The sequence below is a fragment of the Bos indicus x Bos taurus genome, chromosome 1 (genome assembly GCF_003369695.1).
Source record: "Bos indicus x Bos taurus breed Angus x Brahman F1 hybrid chromosome 1, Bos_hybrid_MaternalHap_v2.0, whole genome shotgun sequence".
Lineage (NCBI taxonomy): Eukaryota > Metazoa > Chordata > Mammalia > Artiodactyla > Bovidae > Bos > Bos indicus x Bos taurus.
In genome coordinates, this window is record NC_040076.1 from 101,421,562 (window position 1) to 101,436,560 (window position 14,999).

At 36.9% G+C, this 14,999-nt stretch overlaps 1 long non-coding RNA gene across 1 annotated transcript in view; it reads right to left on the bottom strand.

The window, feature by feature from the left end:
- Nucleotides 1–7,140: 7,140 nt before the first annotated feature.
- Nucleotides 7,141–14,999, bottom strand: part of LOC113892780 — a 162,880-nt gene continuing 155,021 nt past the window's right edge. Inside the window, exon 3 of the long non-coding RNA XR_003511136.1 lies at nucleotides 7,141–7,242. This is a non-coding gene — a long non-coding RNA (uncharacterized LOC113892780). The remainder of the gene's footprint in view (nucleotides 7,243–14,999) is intronic.

Sequence of the window (14,999 nt, forward strand, 5' to 3'; positions counted from 1 at the left end):
GTAGTATCCTACTTTGGATATAAATATGATTTATTTGGCTCTTGGTTCTTCAAGTAACTATGTGATTTTCGTCAAGCAACCCTGTCGTGAACATAGAGATGCTCTGCTCAGATGCACTGTCAAAGAGGGACTTATTGCTCAGCTATTGGCAGTGCTGTTGGCCGAAAGCCTGCAGCTGTCAGTCCTTAAGGGATTGTTTGAGCTGAGACTTATTTCTTCCAAGGTCACACTCTTCCTGGAGGCTACATGTATTGAGGACAGGGCTATAAACTTGGAACCATTTCAATTTCAGTCCAACCTGGGACAATTTTGACAGGTCAATTTTAGTTCCAGAATTCCTGTAAAGTCTGCTGAGGCTTTCAGACTGCATCAAAGCTGGACCTTCTCCTCTAATCTTGCTTCTTTCTCCTCCCTTTCACAGATATCAATTTCAAGGGCCATTACTAATAAATTTCTTGCACCCTAACCTTCATCTCAAGAAGTTTAGGTTCCTCATCTGAAGAACTCAAACTGTGATATATCTCACAGAGAGTATCCTTTGTTTTTCTCATTTGAAAATGAGTATCGGTAACAATATCAATCTCATAATTAGGAGTTTTATGTTTTGTTAACAATTTCAAGCAAGAGATAGTATTCTGATATTATTTTATTCATATTTTGCTACTGCCTGCCAGGCTAGTTAAGTCTGAGAACATGTACAAAGTAGATTACACAAACAAAAATCAATCTAGTATCATAGGAGTAAATTGTTCAATGTTTAACCTGACATCATGGCATCCTGGTATAATATCAAATGTTTGCATTTGCTTTGCTTTAATAATCTCAAACAATATTAAGATTACTTTTATTTATATTGACATTTATAATAGAAATTTTTTCAAGGTTATACTATAATAATATAAATTATCACTAAATTTTTCTTCCAGAAATTTTTTTCTTAAATGAAAACAACTCTTTGATGCAGGGATTACCAGTAACTATTATAGAACCACTATTTACTCAAATACAATTGATACTCTAGATGTTTTAAAATTTACATTATATAATTAGATTACAATTGTTTATGAATTCTCTAATCAGAACACATTCTCCTTTTTGAAACATTATTTGAATTAATTTGATATTCTTGTGATCAAAATACTTAAAATACTTCTGTTTGTTGGAGGAGACAAAGTTTTTTGAAATCATTTAAAAGTGGTAGTACAGAAGTACAGATTATGTGAGGCAAACTACAATTACTGTCATTGTTACTATAACTCAAATATCACACAGGAATTATAAATATTTAAAGGTAAATTCACCAGTGAGTTGATATAAATATGATTTAAAAAGATTTTCTCTAGTGTATTTAAAACCTAGTTTTTCTAGGGTATCAATTCAGTTCAGTCACTCAGTCATGTCTGACTCTTTGCGACCCCTATGGACTGCAGCATACAAGGCTTCCCTGTCCATCACCAACTCCTGAAGCTTGCTGAAACTTGTGTCCATCGAATCAGTGATGCCACTGAGGTATGGAGACAAATAAAGAAAATGAATGACACTACGTTAATATGTTCAGAATATATGGTACAACTGAAAGATGATATAGTTGAATAAATTAAAAGGAGACATAGGATCAAATAAAAAACTATAGTCACTATTATAGCAAATCTTCAAACAAATATGGGAGTTTATTATCTATAAAACTTGATGTAAGGCAATTCAGAGAATATAAAGATGAATAAATTTACCATTTCATATGCAAGGAATAAAAAGTATAAAAAAGTCAGGATATATTTTAAGTATGAGAAATGAAGAATATGTTAAGTATAAATATACTAACAAATACTAGAAAGTGTGAATGAAAAATATTGGCTGTCATATCAGTAAACAAAGGATGTTGCAGTCATCAAGCCATCACATCACAGCCTCCCTGACAATGAGTCCTGAGAGAACTCAAGATGGACACAGGATGCCTGCCCCTAGCCTGCACTCCCCCTGCCCTTGTAGCAGTCAACCACTGCAGCCACCACAATAGTGCACCTGAGGAAACTCAGGATGAGAAAACACAGGATACTGAGGATACAGAGTATACAGAGGCTCCAGATGGTAAGGTGCATATAAAATGAATGATTTCAGAGAGGCCAGACATTTGCATCTTCATATACACCAAAAAGCCCTAAATTCCTTAGTTTGAGATGTGTGTGTGTGTGTGTGTGTGTGTGTGTGCGTGTGTTTTCAGTTAACAGGAATCTTTGGATGAGATCATGGCATCTGGTCCCATCACATGGCAAATATATGGGGAAACAGTGGAAACAGTGGCTGACTTTATTTTGGGGGGCTCCAAAATCACTGCAGATGGTGATTGCAGCCATGAAATTAAAAGACACTTACTTCTTGGAAGGAAAGTTATGACCAACCTAGACAGCATATTAAAAAGCAGAGACATTACTTTGTCAACAAAGGTCCGTCTAGTCAAGGCTATGGTTTTTCAAGTAGTCATGTAAAGAAAGCAGAGAGTGGAAGAATTGATGCTTTTGAACTGTGGTGTTGGGGAAGACTCTTGAGAGTCCCTTGAACTGTAAGGAGATCCAACCAGTCCATCCTAAAGGAGATCAGTCCTGGGTGTTCATTGGAAGGACTGATGTTGAAGCTGAAACTCCAATACTTTGGCCATCTGATGCAAAGAGCTGACTCATTGAAAAGACCCTGATGCTGGGAAAGATTGAGGGCAGGAGGAGAAGGGGATGCCAGAGGATGAGATGGTTGGATGGCATCACTGACTCAATGGACATGGGTTTGGGTGAACTTTGGGAGTTGGTGATGGACAGGAAGGCCTGGCGTGCTGTGGTTTATGGGGTCACAGAGAGTCAGACACGACTGAGAGACTGTACTGATACTGAACTGATCGGATGTTCTGACTTCATGACTTTTGTTGCAAAAACTCTTATGTATCCTGGCTCCCCCCTTGCCTCTTTAAAGCCACCCCTCAGAGTGACCTGAGATTCCTGTCTCGAGGGTTTGAAGCCCTCAGAATGTCTATCAAATAATACATACATCTCAACTTTTAGGTTGCGTGTTTTTTTCCAGTAGAGCCGGGGATTAAGATAGTTATACATCACATGAATTTGGCTAAAGAGTTTAGAAGAGAATGGAGAAGGGATTCCTTTGAGGTCCAGTTAGGAGGTTTCTCAGGTGGTGCAGTTGATAAAGAATCCACCTGCCAAAGTAGGAGACACAGGAGATATGGGTTTCATCCCTGGCTGGGGAAGATCCTCTGGAGTAGAGAATGGCAACCAACTCCACTATTCTTGCTTGGAAAATTCCATGGACATTGGAGTCAGGTGCGATTGAACATAAACATGTCAGTGATCAGGACTCCACATTTCCACTGCAGTGGGCACAAGTTTGATCCCTGGTCTGGGAACTAAGATCCTGTTTGCCACATGGTACAGGCAAAAAAAGAGTTCAGAATTCAGGATATGTTTAAAGAAGTAGGTGGAGGTGTACATAGAAAGTTAATTAGCTGGTAAATTATTATTGAATAAAAATATACATTTAAAATATATATTCTATATTTAACATTGTATCCTTTAAAAGTGTGTATATATTGGCCTAATTTTATACATGAAGTGAAGTGAAGTTGCTCAGTTATGTCCGACTCTTTGCAACCCCATGGACTGTAGCCTACCAGGCTTCTCCATCCATGGGATTCTCCAGGCAAGAATACTGGAGTGGGTTGCCTTTTCCTTATCCAGGGGATCTTCCCAACCCAGGGATTGAACCCCAGTCTCCTGCATTGTAGGCAGATGCTTTTACTGTCTGAGCCACCAGGGAAGTTCTAATTTTATACATAGACATCCTTAGAACAAGAGAACATGAAATGTAAAATGATAAAAAAATTAAAAAAAAATTCATCTCTGCACAGGCTTCCAATATCAATTAGGAGATATATTGCTAAAGGGGATAAGGATAAAAAGGTGGATTCCCAAATGACAAAACAGTAACTTCACATTCATCCTGTCTGTCTCATCCTATTTAAACCTTGCTTACTTGTGAATGTGTGCATTTTCAACTTTAAAAGTTCAGCCTTCTCCTGATACTTTTAAGTCAAACCAGGCTGTTTAGGATCCTTTTAGAGGTTGTGTAACATTGTCATCTACTAAACACAAGAAATCCCTCCAAAATGTGACTTCAGCTAAAACAAAATGGAACCTGGATCATTTTTGTTGTTTTTCTGTGCTCCCAATCATCCTTTCAATCTCATATTTCCTATTGCCAATCCATGATCTATTTAGTAACTTCTTAACATCTGTTATGTTTTTCAAGCCCCACATCATATTCTCATCAGCTTGAACATCACACAGAACCTCTCCACCTCCAAGATCTTATATTAGATGCTTTCTCTTATTATAAACCTCTTATCTTTTCTTTCTTTCAGGTACACTAAACTTATTCTTTGTATTTTTATCATAAACTCCAATTGCTTCCCTCAAAACTCAGTTGGTAAAGAATCCATCTGCAATTCAGGAGACCACGGTTTGATTCCTGGGTCTGGAAGATCCCCTGGAGAAGAGATGGGCTACCCAATTCAGTTTTCTTGGGCTTCCCTTGTGGCTCAGCTGGTAAAAAATCTGTCTGCAATGAGGGAGACCTGGGTTCAACCCCTGGGTTTGGAAGATTCCCCTGGAGAAGGGAAAAGCTACCCACTCCAGTATTCTGGCCTAGAGAATTCCATGGGGTCACAAAGAGTCAGACATGACTAAGTGACTTTCACTTTCCTATCACTCACCTCTGCCAATTTACTCAGCTCTTTAATCTCTAACTGTAATTGATTCCAGAATGCATCATGATCTTTATTTCTACCACCGCACCCATCCAAAGCTCAGATTTCCCCAGAGTTTATTCCCTTTCTCTACATCTAGGCCATATATTAACCTAGATAGCATATTGAAAAGCAGAGACATTACTTTTCCAACAAAGATCCATCTAGTCAAGGCTATGGTTTTTCCATATATGGTTTTTCATGTATGGATGTGAGAGTTGGACTGTGAAGAAAGCTGAGCGCCAAAAAATTGATGCTTTTGAACTGTGGTGTTGGAGACGACTCCTGAGAGTCCCTTGGACTGCAAGGAGATCCAACCAGTCCATTCTGAAGGAGATCAGCCTTGGGATTTCTTTGGAAGGAATGATGCTAAAGCTGAAACTCTAGTACTTTGGCCACCTCATGCGAAGAGTTGACTCATTGGAAAAGACTCTGATGCTGGGAGGGATTGGGGGCAGGAGGAGAAGGGGATGACAGAGGATGAGATGGCTGGATGGTATCACTGACTCGATGGACATGAGTCTGCGTGAACTCTGGGAGTTGGTGATGGACAGGGAGGCCTGGTGTGCTGCGATTCATGGGGTCGCAAAGAGTCGGACACGACTGAGCGACTGAACTGAAGTGAACTGAACTGAGGCCATATATTATTGCTGATTAAAGATTTAAATACATGAAGTCATGTATATGTGCCATGAGCTCAGTTGTATCAGACTCTTTGTGACCCCATGAACTATATAACCCGTCCGGCTCCTATGTCCATGGAATTTTCAAGGCAAGAATACTGGAGTGGCATGCCATTTCCTCCTCCAGGGGATCTTTCCAACCCAGGGACTGAATTCATGTCTCCTGTGTCTTCTGCATTGCAGGCAGATTATTTGCCTGCTGAGCCATCTGGCAAATGCTCCTTCAAAAAAAAAAAAAAATGACATTCATTTTTTAGTGGGACTCACTATTGCAAAATATATTTAGTTCACACATTTTTTCTCATTGCCTAACATACTTCCAAGAAAGAAATACTAAAATTTACACATCACCATATCACTTTAAGAGGGCTTTCCTGGTAGCTCAAGTGGTTATGAATCTGCCTGCAATGCAGGAGACAAGGGTTCAATGCCTGGGCCAGGAAGATCCCCTGGAGAAAGGAATGGCAACTCACGTCAGCATTCTTGACTGGGAAATCCCATGTACAGAGGAGCCTGGCCGGCTACAGTCCACAGGGTTGCAAAGAATTGTACACAGCTGAGCAACTAACATATCACTTTAAATCCCCAATTTACACACACTTTAATAAAAACTCCCAATAAGAACTTCCTCAGGTAATATCCTCCCAAACTCAGCAAATTTCTTTTACCATATTTATCTCTTATTCTATCATCTGGTCTCAGAAAAAGATGTATCTCTCTTCCCAACATTTATATTTTAAAATGCTTGCTTTACCATATACTTAGCTCCTTCCTTGCTAATGTCTATTATCCAATACTAAATATCCACCTGAGTGTTCCACTACAAACCTTCATTAAGACAAAAATTTAATTCATCACCTTGCTCTCCTCTTTTTTCATATACTTAACATAGTGAACCAGCCTCAACTTTTAAACCATTTTTTTTCACATTGTTGTCAAGTTTTTTAAAATCAGCTTGCACAGTTTACATATGATTATACTGTCCTCCACCTCTTTTTATTTCTGCTGCCACCAGGACCGAAAAAACAGAACTTGTGAGATATCGTAACTTCACTGTTGCAAAAACCTCTTCACTACTTTGATTCTGCTCTGATTTCTCTTTCATATATTATTGCCAAATTAATCTTCTGAAAAAAATACACTATTATATTGTTTGTTTCCTTGACAGTACATCATTTGCCAAACGGTCTCAATTCATTAGTCTGATGCTTAACACTCTCCTGAATTTGAATTTCTCAGCTCTATATTTAGAATTTTACACTCTTCCACAAAATGAGTTTTATACTTCACCCAAACAGAAATGATATCATAGTACACAGTGTCCAAGAGCTTTTTTAGCTACCTAGCACTTTCAGAACACACTTCATATGTTGAAAGGAGTTTCCTTCTTTATGATTTCAGCTTCCATTACTGCCAAGAAACAGGCATGGTCCCCAAATTAGACACACTGACTTGAAAAAAAAAAAAAGAAGAGAAATACAAGAAAAGAAAGGTACTGTGTGAACAACTTTATACAAGAGGGCTGATGAGATTTTCAGCAGTCAAAGGCAAAAATAGAAATCTTTGCCCATAAAATTCTCAATTTAGTGTTCTGTGCCAATTATCTTTATTTTATTGTAATTTCTTCTTCTTCTTAATATTCTCAATTTGATTTACTTACCCAAAGCAAGATTTCCCTGGTGGCTCAGTGGTAAAGAATCTGCCTGCAATTCAGGAGTTGCAGGAGAAGTATGGCAGACTTCTGGGGAAAATCTCCTGGAGGAAGAAATGGGAATGCACTCAGTATTGTTGTCTGGAAAATTCCATGAACAGAGGGGCCTGGCGGGCTACAGACCATGAGGTTGCAAAGAGTTGGACACAGCTGAGCATGCAATCATATACATATTCCCATATATAAATATGCACTTTAAATCTCAAATTACTTTCCTACTACATAATAAAATGTACTCTTTTAGCTTTAGTTTTTATAAATTTTACTGAAGTATGTGTCACTTCTAACCAACTCTGCATCCTCGAAAAAGATCTTTTCGCCTAAAGTCATTTCTTTTACCAGTCATACCTTTCAGAACTTTTACATTCTCTCCTCACTAACTTCCTGTCGAGACCAGCACGACAAGCAGAGTTTTTGAGAGTGTGATACAGTTAGAGAATGAGAGACGAGACACAAGAATTTAGAGAAAAGCGAGGATCAGGGGACCAACACTGGTCTAAGGTGAAGGCGCCGCAACTGAATCCAAGCAGCTTTATTATACTTTCAGCCGTGAATGAAAGAATATGTGGGGAGTTAAACTATAGCTCATGTGGCCTTCAAGGCCAAAGAACAAAATGATCATTAACCATTGAGTAATTAGGAACCAGTAATCAGTAACAAATCAGTAGCTAAGAATAATATTCTTATCTACAGATTTTCCACGTAAAACATATGACTCTGAGACGCCAGTTGAGAAACAGTCTGGGATCGGTTTTCCTACCCCAGGGTCATATCTTGTTTTCAAGATTATGAACTGTTCCCTCTGGACTTGTTCCAAGAGCCTCATGCCTTATAGCATCCAGTTTATCAATAATTATAAATTTCTTTTGCAGCCCTTGTCGGGGCCTGCTTTTCTTTTATTCTTCCTATCTCCTACAACTTCCCAAATGTGGATATTCCCTTTAGTTTAAAGAGAAAGGGCTTTTCTTGCTCTACGTTTCTTTTCATGTTTTTTTAATACTCATTAATGACTATGTATTGATAAGACTAAAAATATACTTATCTGACTTCTGAATTTTTGTCATATGTCTCCAATATACTTTAAGATATTAGTGCTAAATATCACACTATATTTCTAAATTTCCTATATCTGGAATTTAATTTAAAGAAGCCTTCCATACCACCTTTCTGGTTTCTGTCAGCATCACAATTACTCTTTCCATAGCACTACCTTGAAATATCTCTCCTTTAGGATTCTCTGTAGAAGGCAGTGAAAGTCATTCAGTTGTGTCCAATTCTTTGAGACCACATGGACTATACAGCCCATGGAATTCTCCAGGCCAAAAGACTGGAGTGGGTAGTTGTTCCCTTCTCCAGGGGATCTTCCCAACCCAGGGATTCTTTATCAACTGAGCTATCAGGGAAGTTCGTATAAGGCAGAGTCATAACTAAATTGGAATATGAATTCCATGAAATAGTCACAATTTCTTCAAGGAACTGAAGAGCAAGCTAATGGACCACCCAGAATTCTTCTCTCAATCATAATTGCAGGAAGCTGAGGAAAGAGTGGTAAAAACACTTTAATATCAAAAAAAAGAGAGTGCAATAATTATATGCAGTGTGAAAGAGGGGAAACCATCCTTGCAAATTTAACAAAATCATTATTTAAAGCATCTTTTACTGTTATGAAACAAAATAAGATTGCAAACAATAAGAAATATGGTACTTTATTGATTTTTTTACATATCTAAGATACATAAGCCTTGTAAACCAACTTTCTTAATCCTCACAATATAAAATTTCGGACTTGTTTTCAAATTACCTTCAGTAAGGACATATAGATGAATGCAATGATAGCTCCATTCACTTCAGGTTTATAATAATTTTTACAATATGCTTTGATTTGGAGATTGTAGGGTTGTATAGCATAAAATATATTATGTAAAAGTATCTGTTTCCACATCTGATACCGACATTCAAAATTCAACATCAGAGCAAGCAGAGGAGATAAAAATGGAGGATTTTTTAAAAGACACTATGAGTTGTTTGGAAAAAGACACAAGGCCTCTTGGGGGGATGTTAGGAATTTAAGGAGGAAGGTAGAGATGGAACAATAGTTATAAGAGAGTAGAGACTGAAGCGACTTAGCAGTAACAGTAGTAGTAGCTGTAGAGAGCCTATCAAAGTATGACGTATGTTTAGAAAGAAGACACAAGCAAATTTAGGAATAAAAGAATAAAGATAAGAGAAGGCTTGGGAGTTTGGGGTTAGCCAATGCAAACTGCTATATAGAGAATAAACAACAAGGTCCTATTTTGAATAGCACAGGGAACTATATTCAATATTCTGTGTTCTGTAAGCTCTATGATTGACACACAGCTTATGCCAAGCCACAGTGAGGTAGGTCTTTTAGTAAACTGTCCTTATCTCTTAATACTGTGCATCCTTTGGTGTTTCTGAGGTTATATTTTCAAGTTCAAAATCTCCCTTTAAATGATATATGGCAAAGTGCCAGAGAAGTAACTATACTGGCTTTTGGGTAGATAGACTAAACTTTAGTCTTCTAAAGTTTTCATATTTTCTATTATGGGCCTATATGACTTTTGTAATTGAAAAAAAAAATTGCTAAAACATGCCAGTCTCTTAAAATCAACAGGTTCTGTTATTCATTAAGTCAATCAGGGAATGAGTCCTGATTTTATTTCGTGAATGAGTATCAAAGAAATAAATATAATATATTCACCCATAAGTCCAGTTCAGTTCAGTTGCTCAGTCATGTCCAACCCTTGGCAATCCCAAGAATCACAGCACGCCAGGCCTCCCTGTCCATCACCAACTCCCGGAGTTCACTCAGACTCACGTCCATCGAGTCAGTGATGCCATCCAGCCATCTCATCCTCTGTTGTCCCCTTCTCCTCCTGCCCCCAATTCCTCCCAGCATCAGAGTCTTTTCCAATGAGTCAACTCTTTGCATGAGGTGGCCAAAGTACTGGAGTTTCAGCTTTAGCATCATTCCTTCCAAAGAAATCCCAAGGCTGATCTCCTTTAGAATGGACTGGTTGGATCTCCTTGCAGTCCAAGGGACTCTCAGGAGTCTTCTCCAACACCACAGTTCAAAAGCATCAATTCTTCGGCGCTCAGCTTTCTTTACAGTCCAACTCTCACATCCATACATGACCACTGGAAAAACCATAGCCTTGACTAGACGGACCTTTGTTGGCAAAGTAATGTCTCTGCTTTTGAATATGCTATCTAGGTTGGTCATAACTTTCCTTCCAAGGAGTAAGCATCTTTTAATTTCATGCTGCAGTCACCATCAGCAGTGATTTTGGAGCCCCCAAAAATAAAGTCTGACATTGTTTCCACTGTTTCCCATCTATTTCCCATGACGTGACGGGGCAAGATGCGATGATCTTCATTTTCTGAATGTTGAGCTTTAAGCCAACTTTCTCACTCTCCTCTTTCACTTTCATCAAGAGGCTTTTGAGTTCCTCTTCACTTTCTGCCATAAGGGTGGTGTCATCTGCATATTCACCCATAATGGTATTTAAATATGAATCTTTTTTCACTAGCTTAAGCTCCAAAAAACAGATAGGATTTCATAGATTATCTTCCAAAATTAAGTAATGGGAATGAGGGCAGAATGGTGATCATAAGATTGCTTGGGCTCCTCAGTGACCAAGATTCATATTCTCTCTCTCTGTCTCACTTAATAATTATGCTATATTTCAAAGCAAAGCTGCACTCCAAGATTTCAGAAGGATCTCATACTTCTATGCTGTGAAAATTCTTTTAACTAGAATGCTGTTAGCTAGGAAAACATTCTGACATCATAGTTTATGATCATGGAGAACCTGTCTCTAAAACCTACTAACTGATTGGAGTTTAATGTGACTATATTGATAGAAGCAATCTCTCAGGCCATGTCTTCTCCTGCTATAGCTCTGGAATCATGAAAATCCTGGTTATTTGCTTAGCTTAACTCAGCCACCAAGGCCATTTCTGACCTTAACCCAGGAAGGATGTAAGTAGTTTAGTTAAACTGAATGAAAATCAGTATAACATCATCTTTGTGCTAGTTATTCATTATCTTATTAAACAACAATGTATACTGGAATGATTGTGCACCCAAGACTACTCATGCTCAGTTGCTTAAGTCATGTCCTCTTTGCAACCTCATGGACTGTAGCCCACCCAGCTCGTCTGTTCATGGGATTTTCCAGGTAAGAATACTGGAATGGGTAACCATTTCCTTCTCCAGAGCATCTTCCCAATTTAGGGATCGAACCTGTGTCACCTGTGTCTCCTGCATTGGCGGACAGATTCGTTACCACTGAGACATTTGGGAAGCCATTTGTCTTACACTGTTTCATTAAAAAATTAAAGCTACCTTCCAAATACAACATTAGAGCTAAGGGAAAAGGCAAATTGGGTGAAAACTAGACCAGTTTTGTACAGGTCATTAGGTTTATTAAATATTAAAGAGTTGCAATTTTCAAATATTATATATGGTAGTCAAAGCAAAAACAAATGGAACATGATCTGCCTCTCAGTTTAAAATGTCTCAAAATATATAAACAGTGCTGTGATGAACATTGGGGTACACGTGTCTCTTTCAACTCTGGTTTCCTTGGTGTGTATGCCCAGCAGTGGGATTGCTGGATCATAAGGCAGTTCTATTTCCAGGTTTTTAAGGAATCTCCACACTGTTCTCCATAGTGGCTGTACTAGTTTGCATTCCCACCAACAGTGTAAGAGGGTTCCCTTTTTTCCACACCCTCTCCAGCATTTATTGCTTGTAGACTTTGGATCGCAGCCATTCTGACTGCCGTGAAATGGTGCCTCATAGTGGTTTTGATTTGCATTTCTCTGATAATGAGTGATGTTGAGCGTCTTTTCATGTGTTTGTTAGCCATCTGTATGTCTTCTTTGGAGAAATGTCTATTTAGTTCTTTGGCCCATTTTTTGATTGGGTCATTTATTTTTCTGGAATTGAGCTGTAGGAGTTGCTTGTATATTTTTGAGATTAGTTGTTTGTCAGTTGCTTCATTTGCTATTATTTTATCCCATTCTGAAGGCTGTACCCCAATGTTCATTGCAGCACTGTTTATAATAGCCAGGATATGGAAGCAACCTAGATGTCCATCAGCAGATGAATGGATAAGAAAGCTGTGGTACATATACACAATGGAGTATTACTCAGCCATTAAAAAGAATACATTTGAATCAGTTCTAATGAGGTGGATGAAACTGGAGCTTATTATACAGAGTGAAGTAAGCCAGAAAGAAAAACACCAATACAGTATACTAACGCATATATATGGAATTTAGAAAGATGGTAACAAAAACCCTGTATACAAGACAGCAAAAGAGACACAGATGTATAGAACAGTCTTTTGGACTCTATGGGAGAAGGAGAGGGTGGGATGATTTGGGAGAATGGCATTGAAATACATATAATATCATATATGAAACAAGTCGCCAGTCCAGGTTCGATGCAGGATACTGGATCCTTGGGGCTGGTGCACTGGGACGACCCAGAGGGATGGTGTGGGGAGGGAGGAGGGAGGAGGGTTCAGGATGGCGAACACATGTATACCTGTGGTGGATTCATTTCGATATTTGGCAAAACCAATACAATATTGTAAAATTTAAAAATAAAATAAAATTTTAAAAAATTAAAAAAATAAAATGTCTACAAAATATAAACATATTAATTGCTTGATGAAAGCAATAGATATGTTGTCACTTAGGACAGGAACATCTCTCTTTAAGAGATGGTAAAAGATGTGATGCATCCCAACAACCTCTTTATAATAAATGTAATACTGAATTTCAGAAAATAGAATCACATTAGAAAGGAGAAAGAACAGTAAAAGGGAGGTGTGCTTCATCTGGGAAGAACCTAATAGTGGGAGATCAATTTTTAACAATCTTTCTCCATTTTTCACCCCCTGAGACTAAAATGCTCACTATGAGACTATTCTCTGTGGTATGCACTATCCAATCCAAATAGTGTATACTCCAGGAGTATAAAACTACAGAAAAGGGGGGAAAAAAAAAGATGACAACACTGGTATTGAGATATAGGAAGAGGCCATAGCTTTTAAACACCACCTCCCTTCCTGCCACACATACATATATAAGCATATATACTCACAATTTTAGCTGTACATTTGATAAAAATGAAATGGCACATAGTTCAAGATCATGTATGTGAGGTAGAATTAGACCTGCCCCAGAGTCTATCTAACTTTGATCTTGGGCAAATTAACCAATCCTTTCATCATTAAATAGGGATAATACTGGTACCTACTTAATAAAATTTTGAGTAAGATTAAATAAATCAATTTTTATAAAAGGCTTAGAAAACTACCAGCATGTAATATCCACTATTTGTTTATTTAAAAAATAATAAGAAATGTCTATAAAGATTTGGAGGATCAACATTCTACATTGCTCAATCATTTGTTTATTTAAAAAATGTTCATTGTATATCTATTGTGTCAAGCCCTGAATTTAAGATACATTATGGCAGCTGTGACTATGATAGATCTTCTGCCGTCAAGCCCTAATATCCTAATAACTATTTTACTTTTAAATCTAACAACTGATTTCTGTCTCTTTCTCACTTTTTTTTAATTTCTCTTTTTATTTATTTAAAAAATTATCTCACTAGTTAACAGTTCAATAAAATATTGTACATAAAACATAGTTTAGAAAGCTGGTCTAGTCATATTGCTTGGATGTAATTCTTTACAGATTAAAGTGACTGTAGAGTTAAATTTTTGTGAGAGTAAATTGAGGATCCAAATACAAAGTCCACCTTTATTTTAAGATGGGCTTTTAACTAGTGAGTACTGTCTGGAGATGTGGACCTAACCATACAGTGTACAGCTAAATATGCTCAATTACAAAGGAAGTTTAGCTTTGGCTCAAGTTTGCTCCATATTATTCTTCTTTATTATAAACATGGTAACATACAACCACTGACAGCTCCAACAGATACAAACACAATGTATATTTTTGCTAAGGCTTGATTGTGACCAAAACTAATGCTTTATTTCAATAGAAACAAGACACATGTACTTAAGTATGCATAGTTTGAAATCAAGGTGTGGTATTTAAAATGTCTTATGTTAACATGTATATTTGTTGGGTTCTTGATTTAAATTACCTATATTTGCATATTTATGCATATCATTTATGCATATCCTGAATGCATATCAGGAAGCTAAAGTTTAAATATTTTATTTTAATTTCTTGGCAGAAAAGTTGATTATAATGTAAATTTTCTTCTAAATTATTTGTGACATTGTTTTCTCCACTAAAGAATGAAAGCACAAAAACACTTTATAAATTAATTATATCTTTATTTTTCCTAATGGAAAACACTCATATTAATGTCAATATTAAAGCCTCATAGGAAAATATACTTATGTTTTAAGTAAATGAAATATTTTAGGATATGTATGTAAATCATTTTAATGGTTTGGAAAAAAAAATCATTTAGTTTACTAAGGGGAAGTTTTCAAAGTTAAATTTGAATTAAAAGAAATTACATTTATATTGCTCAGATGCATGGTTAACTGAAATTACCTGAAATTAAAAGTTCAAGATTAAAATTTTTGTTGTGAGCTAATATTTATGACAGAAAAGTAAATATTTTAACATATATTAAGTTCTAAATAAAAATTACTCTCTAAGAATTATAAAATTTTTACATGATACATATTAATAACAAATATTACAGAAGATTATCTTTTAATTTTGTTGGCTCTAAAATGTTCATTAAAATATATCCATATATTAGATTTAAGAA